A 10,163-nucleotide genomic window follows, 5' to 3' on the forward strand; every position below is an offset into this window, starting at 1 on the left:
AAAAAATTTAAATAATTTTTATCCCGCAATTTTTGTAACCCATTTTTTTCACCCGGTGCCAATTTCCTAAGTGATCCTGGGCACTACACCAGCCCTACACCAGCGCTCCTACCTTGAGGCGTCTTCAGAGGAAACCCCCGATGGGCCAAGGTCTTCGACGGCGGAAACCAACCGGCGTTGAGCATCGAGGTGGATCCCCCCCATGCAGACAAATCCATGGATGGAGAGAGGCGGAGGCAGGCTGAGACGAGTCACAGGAGGGTGCAGGCAGCCGGGGTCGGTTCACAGGAAGGTGCAGGCAGCCGGGGTCGGTTCACAGGAGGGTGCAGGCAGCCGGGGTCGGTTCAGAGGAGGGTGCAGGCAGCCAGGGTCGGTTCACAGGAGGGTGCAGGCAGCCTGGGTCGGTTCATAGGAGGTGTAGACCGCGGCTCTTCGAAAGACTTGTAGACAGCGGCTCTTCGAAAGACTTGTAGACATCGGCTCTTCGAAAGACTTGTAGACAGCGGCTCTTCGAAAGACTTTTAGACAGCGGCTCTTCGAAAGACTTTGTAGACAGCGGCTCTTCGAAAGACTTGTAGACAGCGGCTCTTCGAAAGACTTGTAGACAGCGGCTCTTCGAAAGACTTGTAGACAGCGGCTCTTCAAAAGACTTTGTAGACAGCGGCTCTTCAAAAGACTTACCTAAGTGTAGACAGTGGCGGAGGCAGGCTGAGACGAGTCACAGGAGGGTGCAGGCTGGGTGTTTCACAGGAGGGTGAAGAACCTCTGCCAAGATGTATTCTTGAGTATCTGAAAGAAACAAACAAAGAAACAAAGATTTATTCAAGTGACCAAGAGCCACATATAGGATACGTATACTGTATCCTCATACACAGCCTAGTATACGTATACTGTATCCTCTTACATAGCCCTGGTTCAGAGCATTAGTGAGTTCCCTCTAACGCCCTGGAAGACCCAGGGCTCTGTGCTTGTACAAGGAATTCCACTGCCCTGCAAGTGCTCAAGAGTAGTGAAAATAAACAAAACCATTTCGCTACTCACCGAAGGCTGTTTTGTGTTGTTGAAAGTCTATTCTCGGAGGTGGGAAGCTTTTTTGGTTAATGGTAAGTTCAAATCCTCCAGATCTGTAGAGGGCACTGTGGAGTAAATAAAAATAAGTAGTTTTGTTTATTTTCACTACTCTTGAGCACTCGCAGGGCACAGCCTAGTATACGTATACTGTATCCTCATACACAGCCTAGTATACGTATACTGTATCCTCATACACAGTGTGCCTGAAAGGCATTGTATTATGTTCCAATGTTCAAAGCCAAAAACACAATTAATGGTTAATCACAATTAGGTGTTATTATATATACGTTTTGTAACGGTGACACAGCCTGCCCTACACAGCATAGCAGTGAGAATAGCAAGCAGCACATTAATCCATTAAAGGGATAGTTCACCCCAAAAAAAAAAAAAATCTATCAAAATAGTCACCCCATGGAGACTTGAATTCATGAATATCTTTTTGTTTTTGTCACATTCCTAAGACAATAATTTGATGACCAGTGGACCGGTAGGCAGCGGTTCCTGTAGGAGAAACAAGGGAGACTCTTTGTGTCTCCTACCGGAACCGCTACCGGTCATCAAATTATTGGCTTAGGAATGAGACAAAACAACAAAATATCCACAAATTCAAGTCTTCAGGGGTGACAAATCGCTACACCAGTCCCCCACAGCCAGGGAGGCCAGGGCCGAGCTCATGCTTCCTTCAGTGCATGAGAGCCAACTGACCTTCTTGTCACCTGACAGGGGGGAGTTTCCCTGGTTGGACGTAGCGCGTGGAAGGAACACGTTATTCCAACCAATTCCCTTCCCCTCCATCAGGCGCCCCGGCTGTCATGGGGGAGGCGGTATGGCGACCAGGATTACTACATGTTTTTGTGAGGGTATTAACTACCCTAGGAGACACGGGGAGAACATGCAAACTCCACACAGAGTAGGCCCTTTCGCCAACCCCACCCTGGGTATGGGCGCTGATGACGCGGAGGAGAAGACACGCCCCCAGTGCCCACAGCGTCCCTGGCGGGAATCGAACCCCGGACCTTCTAGCTGTGAGGCGACAGCGATACCGACTGCGCCACCGTGCCCCTTCGTTTGAGCTCATTTTAACGTCCACTCTGCTTTTGTGATTCACCCCAGACACTTTAAATTGCTTGAATGAGTATTTAGAAGATATTTGATGATATACATAGTATCAGACACGCCCCCTTCCTATACAAACCCATTGTAACTTCAAACTCCATTTTAACCATGATACATTCATTGACAACACTGGTTGTCAATGAATGTGGTTAGAACTGAAAAACGGGAGGAATTGTTCCCAGACGTGACGTAGGCAGGGGGAACAAATCTGACGGACTGTTTTCAGACCAATTTACATAAAAACCACAGATAGCCTATGAAAGCCTGCATGCTCGAAGTCGGGTATTTGTTGGAACAGAAGAGAGATGGGGGAGACCAAAAACACACAAAAATGAAGAAAAAGTTAAAATTCATGGTGTAGACCCTTTAACATATTAATAATATTGTAACGTTGCGGGGTAGCTAGAAAGACGAGGCGAGGAGACGATGTGCAAGTTGCCAGCTCAAACACACAGAGCTCAGATGTATTCTCATGCCGCAGCACAAAGCTAACCCGAGGTTGAGGGTCACTGAACATGAAACAATAAAGAGGGTGGCTAGCCCAAGGCTAGTCATAATGAGGACGTGTGCTGTCTGTCGAGTGCCGCGCTATGAGCTTGTAGATCTGCTATTTTTGAAAAATCGTAAACATTCGTGAAAATCTTTGTATATCTATACTTTTTTTAAAGCGAACATTCTTTTACTCAAATCTTTGCTTCTGGGGGGTCCCTGGAATAACATATTTAGAGATGAAAAAAAGTTTGAGAACCACTGATATTATAGTGCCATAAGTTTTCAAAAACTGTTAGACAATTAGACGATATTTGTAGAATCCCCCAGAAGCAAAGATTTGAGTTATAAATGTTTGCTTTGAAAAATATATATTCAAAGATTTGCACAAATGTTCATGATTTTTCGAAAATAGCATATCTACAAGCTCATAGCGCGGCACTCGGTACCACGCTATGAGCTTGTAGATCTGCTATTTTTGAACAGCCAAAGAAATAAAAAAAATACACAGATTCTTTCCCGGTCTAAATGGGTTAACTAACTCTTTTACCTCCCCGGCACACGTGTAGCCAATACCCAAATCAGTGCACCTCGCTCAATCAAAGCAACAGGACACACATGTGTATTATTCCTTAAGAAGATTAGTTAACATTCTTTGAAAAGTTATGTTTTTTTTCCCATTCCAAGTGGCTATGACTGACTTCCAAAGTTTGTGGGCCCTGGGTAGACAACCCGGCCTGGCGGAGATAAGTGGAAATCTGTGCTCTGAGGAGGAGTGTTCTAGTTAAGGCAGTCCATTAATTCCACATGGCTCAGCCCTTTAGTAACCATTGCCTTAATTTCTCATACATCGCAGGCAACACACTTTTGCTGAAATGCGAACTGCTGCCATGGCCCTTTGTAACATTCTAGATACACTGTTTGAATATTTAAATCCAGCGTTCTCCACCACTGTTTGCATGTCACGAGACTGTGCTCATTCGTTATTTCTTGAGCGCAATCCGCGGGTCGAATTATGCGAGTTTGGGAAGAAACACACGGTTTATCCTGAGCCTAAAGTAGCTTATAATAAGCAGACTTGGCAACACTGACTTGGACGCGGGACAGTGAGAATCGCATTACGGCTTTCAATTTCGGTACGTATCGAGTATCGTGACACCCTTAATATATACATATATATTCACTCAGGGATTCACACAGAATTTCCTCAGGTAGTCACAAAGATCTCACCTGCACATTACGGGGACTCACACAGGTAGCTTCACCAGATAACCTCTGTGTAGTCATTAGAGGAGGATGTTCTGAGAGGGTGTTATACTGTAGGTGAGAACCTCAGTCTTCTGGTGTCTGGGAGGGTGTTATACTGTAGGGGAGAACCTCAGTCTTCTGGTGTCTGGGAGGGTGTTATACTGTAGGGGAGAACCTCAGTCTTCTGGGCATTTATAGCACAAGAACAACCTCGGCACAGTCCGTCTCCACTCTGAGAAAGAAAGAAAGAAAGAAAGATTAATTCAAGTGACTGAGAGCCAGATATATACGTAGATTGTATCCTGTCACAACATACACAGCCTAGTATATTGAATCAAACTTTATTTATAGAGCACATTTAAAAACAACAGAAGCTGAGCAAAGTGCCGTACAAGGTTGAGGCAAACACAGCATCAACAGGCATCCATCAGCGCACAGACACATATGTGTGCGTAGTTACAACACATTAGAGCAGAGCTCTTCAACAGGGGGTCTGGGACCCTTAGGGGGTCCTCAGAGTTACTACATGGGGTCCGCCAAATCTTTGTGTGATAGGATTTTAGTTTTTACATTAACCACTTGAACCCTAGCATCCCTATTCTGAGGTGAACATTAGCCGAAAATAGCCGATCTACAAGCTCACAACGCCTCGCAGTGCGAGGCGTTGTGAGCTTGTAGATCGGCTATTTTCGGCAAAGAGAGGGGGAAAAAGAGCACACTAAGTACAGAGTGAAAGTCTACTTAGTGTTGATGGTTTATGTCTGAAAATACACATTAACATGAAACCAACATCTATGAAAAGCTTTAATCTGCAACACAAGTTTATGCAATATATAGTGGGGGTCCCTGCTCCATCTTTCTCTCAGAGAGGGGGTCCTTGGCCTGAAAACGTTGAAGACCCCTGCGTTAGAGGATCCAGTGACATTAAAAGCCAAAAAGAATAGGTGGGTTTTAACCCATTAAGACCAGGAAAGCATCTGTGTCATTTTAGATTTCTTTGGCTATTCAAAAGTAGCAGATATACAAGCTCATAGCGTGGCACCGAGTGCGGCCACCCGTGGTCTTTTTTTTTTTCGATCAGTCGTTACCAGTAACGACTGATCGGCAAGACCTCAGAGCCCTGGCTAAGGGTGTATGGTTCCAGGAGCTCAGCGAGGTACAGAGGAGCTATACTAGCCCGTTTAAAGATTTAAAAGCAAATACAAAGGACCTTAAAATCAATTCTAAATTTGACAGGGAGCCAGTGAAGTGAGGCAATGAATTAAATGTCTCTATTACTGTAAATTATGCCATAACAGTAGAGCAGCAGTTACAAACTACAAGGATAATGCCTAGATTGAGCAATACAACAATGGTTCCCAATCTGGGGACCAGGACCCCTTGGGGGGGGTCCCCAAAATTATGTTGGGGGTCCCCAGACGATTAGCTTAATGTTGCAACATTATTTTCTCACTCAACAGTAAACAAAAGGACTTAAGACATTTTTAATGTCTAAAATGACAAATAAAAACTAATAAGACCATTACTGCGTCAAAAGTAACCAACTATACTATAAAAAAAAATCACACCCAGTGTGAAGAGAGTGGTGCCTTCAAAAGTGTAACTGGTTGCATCCTTGTGTTGCAATCAGCAACAATATGTTGTCACGTGACACGTGACAACATATTGTCACGTGAAGCTTGACCTGCTGATTGGTGAAGGACGGACGGACACACGGACAAAGTCAGATATAGGAGTGGTTGGCACCACTCAAAAAAACTGTCAAACATTGGCACGGCAAACATTTTGAAAATAGCCGATCTACAAGCTAGTAGATCGGCTATTTTCACAATATTTATCTGTGGAACCGAGTCAAACTAAACTTAATGCCTCAACTGCCTCCTACAATTCCAAGTGCTTGTCAGGGTGAAGGTCACCAGTTCAAATAGGATTATTTTGGGGGGTTACGGCCTGAAAAGTTTGGGAACCCTTGATATAGACCAGTGGTGGAAAAAGTACTCACATTTTTTACTTAAATAAAAGTATCAATATTGTATATAGAAATACTCTGTTACAAGTAAAAGTCTGTTACAAGTAAAAGTCCGGAATTCTACATTACTTGAGTAAAAGTACAAAAGTAATGGCATCAAAGGTAAAAAAGTGAAAGTACTCATGCAGAACGTCCCAGAACAATGCGTTTGTATAGGAAGGGGGCGTGTGCGTGTCTGATTAAATGCATATCAAATGTCTAAATACTGAATCAAGCAACTTAAAAACTGTATAGGAAGGGGGCGTGTGCGTGTCTGATTAAATGCATATCAAATGTCTAAATACTGAATCAAGCAACTTAAAAACTATCTGGGGTGAAGTGAAACACAAGTAGACGTTAAAATGACCCCAAACATGTTTGAAAGTGAAATATCCCTTATGTTAACACTTCACTCAAGTCACTCCAAACCAAAATATGTCTGACCTACCATTTAAATTGGTTCACTGTCAACTCAATGTACATAGCTTGACATAGTAGTCACCCGCCACTATGAAGACCTTTTTAAAGCTAACTTTGCTGTGCTTCTAAAAAAAAAAAAACAAGCAGGACTTTGAACACTGGTCTCCATTACCTCTATCCCTTTCGGGGCGTATAATACAAACTCCATAAAAATGAACTTGCTCTCAAAATGCATTCACTTATTCCAGTCTATTCCAGTTTGCATACCAAAATCCTATTTCAATATGCTAGATCAATGTATTACTTATTTTATGTGGAACAAAAAAAGATCACCACGGCTATGTTAAGCATTTTTACAGACCAAAGAACCTTGACGGGCTTGCACCATAGACTGTATAAATGAGATGGACAAACCCCCTCCGCTGCTTTCTACAGACCGAAAATGAAGCCGATTGTTGCAAGACTGTTAGGTCCGCCATCTTTCAATACGCGTCAGAATGAGACCAGACCATTATTGGTTGGGTAGCTTGTCAATCAAGAGCGGGGGGCGGGGAATGAATGCTATTGGTTGTGTAGCTTGTCAATCAAATCATCCCGCCCCTCCTAGAGAATAGCCTATTTTATCGTCAATTTTATAATAAATAGGACCATAATTTAGCAAAACGCATATCCTGATGATTGAAAGGAGACTTTAAACTAGCGACTGGAAGCATATAGAATTTATGACAATTTTTATTACAGTAAGAAAATCTAGTCTAAAGTTTGTCAAAAAACCCAAAATAAATTCTTTCTGACACCGCAAGTCGGCGCAGGGTAAAACAGCGCCACTCTGGCCATTTTGTCGGCCTCATCGTAAATATCTAAGACTTGCCCCATGGCTTGCACAGCCAAATATACAACTATACTATTGGTCTGCAAACATTAGAAACATGACATACTGGTAACCTCTTATCTCCATATCTTTTTGTAAATTAATGCTGTACTTCGGCATTCTAGTATGTCACACAAAAGTAGCAAAAATAACTGATCTACAAGCTCAAAACGCGTCGCATCGTGATACGTTTTGAGCTTGTGGATCTGCTATTGTTGCCATTTCCTGAAATTTGTTTGGGTATTTTGTAATTGGAATCCTGAAAAGTAACATTTTTATTTAATTTCAAATGCATTTAGTTATACTTATGTTAACTTTATGAACTTAAATACAAATACATTGGACAAAAACAAAGTCAATAAGCTACTAATATAGACTGAAGTAATTAAAGCGGGTCATGTTTGCATGTTTGGAATTGTAACAGCTGAAATCAATAATATATCAGTATTCCGATATTAATGTATGTTGTAGATCATAGATGGGCAACTGGCGGCCCGGGGGCCACATGCAGTCCTCACCTTCACTTAATGCGGCCCGCAGGTTAATATCAGAATACTGATATATTATTGATTTCAGCTGTTACAATTCCAAACACGCAAACATGAGCCGCTTTAATTACTTCAGCCTATATTTATAGCTTAATGACTAGTATGAAAATTCTATGTTCTTTTTTTAATGTCCAATATATTTGTATTTAAGTTCATACAGTTAACATAAGCAAAACTAAATGCATTGGAAATTAAATAAAAATGTTACTTTTCAGGATTACAATTAAAAAATAGCACAAAATCAAATCAGGATTCCAATTAAAAAATAGCAGATCTACAAGCTCAAAACGTATCGTACTGCGACGCGTTTTGAGCTTGTAGATCGGCTGTTTTTGCTACTTTTGTGTGACAATGGCACAGTATATGCAATCTGGCCCTCTGGAGTGAGTGTGGAAATACAGTGGGCCTCTACATCATTAAAGTTGCATCACCCCTGATCTACTAAACTGACAGACACACACACAGACACCAACTTGCAGTGATGGAAAAGTACTCACATGTTTTAAGTAAAAGTATCAATACCACAATGCAGAAATACAAGTAAAAGTACTGTATTAAAAACATACTTGAGTCGAAGTACAAAAGTATTGGCATCGAAAATATACTCAAAGTACCAAAGTATAAGTAGGCCTACTCATTATGCAGAAATGTCTCTTTTTAAGTTTTCAAAATATATAAAAATATTCTGAGGCCGATTCTAAAAACGCCTTCTAAAACCTACCCATAGTTTTCTGAAAACGTTCAAATTCTTACTAAAAATAAAAAATGATGTTACTATATTATAGCAACAACTAATGAGACACAGAGGTGGCATCCGGATTGAAAGGTATAACAACGTATAGGTAGCAACAGGTCTCAATGGGTTAAAGATCTGTAACTCTGAGAGTGTACAAATGGAACCAAATGGACCCGTGAGTTATTAAAAAAAGTGTCAGAACCACCAGTATTGTAATTGTATATCAGACGTGATATATTCACACAACCAGCTCTGACAGTGTGATGAAACCGGTTCTGGAAACGCTTCCTAAATGTGATGGAACAATTCCGGTTCCGGAACCCTAGTGATAGACCATACATGGGCAACTGGCGGCCCGGGGGTCACATGCGGCCCCCACCTTCACTTAATGCGGCCCTCAGGTTAATATCGGAATACTGATATATTATTGATTTCAGCTGTTATAATTGCAAATATGCAAACATGCAAACATGACTCCACTTTAATTACTTCAGTCTATATTAGTAGATTTATGACTAGTGTTAAAATTCTATAGTCTTTTTTTATGTCCAATGTATTTGTATTTAATAAGTGAGTATAATTAAATGCATTTTTTTTAAATAAAAAAAGTATTAAATAAAAATGTTACTTTCCAGGATTCCAATTAAAAAAATAGCAAAAAAAGCAGATCTACAAGCTCAAAACGTGTCGCACTGCGACACGTTTTGAGCTTGTAGATCGGCTATTTTTGCTACTTTTGTGTGACATAGAATGGCAAATATTCATTCATGAAAAAAGTTAAAATACGGAGATAAGAGGTAGGCGTCTGCGACAGTATAATGAAATGTGTCCCTCTGGAGTGAGTGTGGAAATATAGCGGCCCTCTCCATCATCAAAGTTGCATCACCCCTGTCATAGACTCATGGTTCTAGTAGCTCTCATGACTCAGGGCTTCGACTACCAGTAGAAACCATTAGCCTGGGTGCCAGCCTGCTTCGCTACATTCGGCGGATTTTTTTTTCTCTCTGCGCTTCTCAGTCTGGAATGCCCCCGATTGACTCGTCTTGCTGAACTACACAGGAAGTACACAGGAACTACATATGTTACGTTAGGCAACGTCGTTGCTGATTGGATGTTGTTCAAACGAATGACGAATCAAAACGATATTTTTTTTTGTCCCGCCCCGCACCACAGACCAATCAGAAGCCACGGTAGGTTTGGAACCTTGGCTGCTGTGTCCCGCCTCCTGGAGATAGGAGGCATTCCAGACTGAGAAGCGGAGAGAGAAAAAAAGTCCACCGAACGCAGCGAAGCAGGCTGGCACCCAGGCTAAGAAACCATTGTTCAGTGACTCCATCGCTAATGTCAAACAGAACACTAACAACCCCCTGTGTTCTTTGTCCCATTAAATCCGGGAACGCATCCTTGTCATTTTTAGATGTCTTTGGCTATTCAAAAAATAGCAGATCTACAAGCTCATAGCGCGGCTATGAGCTTGTAGATCTGCTACTGAAAAGTTTCTGAAAAATCATGAAAAAGAAGGCAAATCTTAATCTTTGAATATATATATTTTAAAGCGTTTTTTTATTTGTAAATCAAATATTTGCTTCTGAGGGGGTCCCTGGAACAACATATTTTGATGGGGCACAGATGCGTTCCCGGATTGAAGGGGTTGAT

This window comes from Gymnoscopelus microlampas (assembly GCF_963454915.1).
Source record: "Gymnoscopelus microlampas genome assembly, chromosome: 4".
Lineage (NCBI taxonomy): Eukaryota > Metazoa > Chordata > Actinopteri > Myctophiformes > Myctophidae > Gymnoscopelus > Gymnoscopelus microlampas.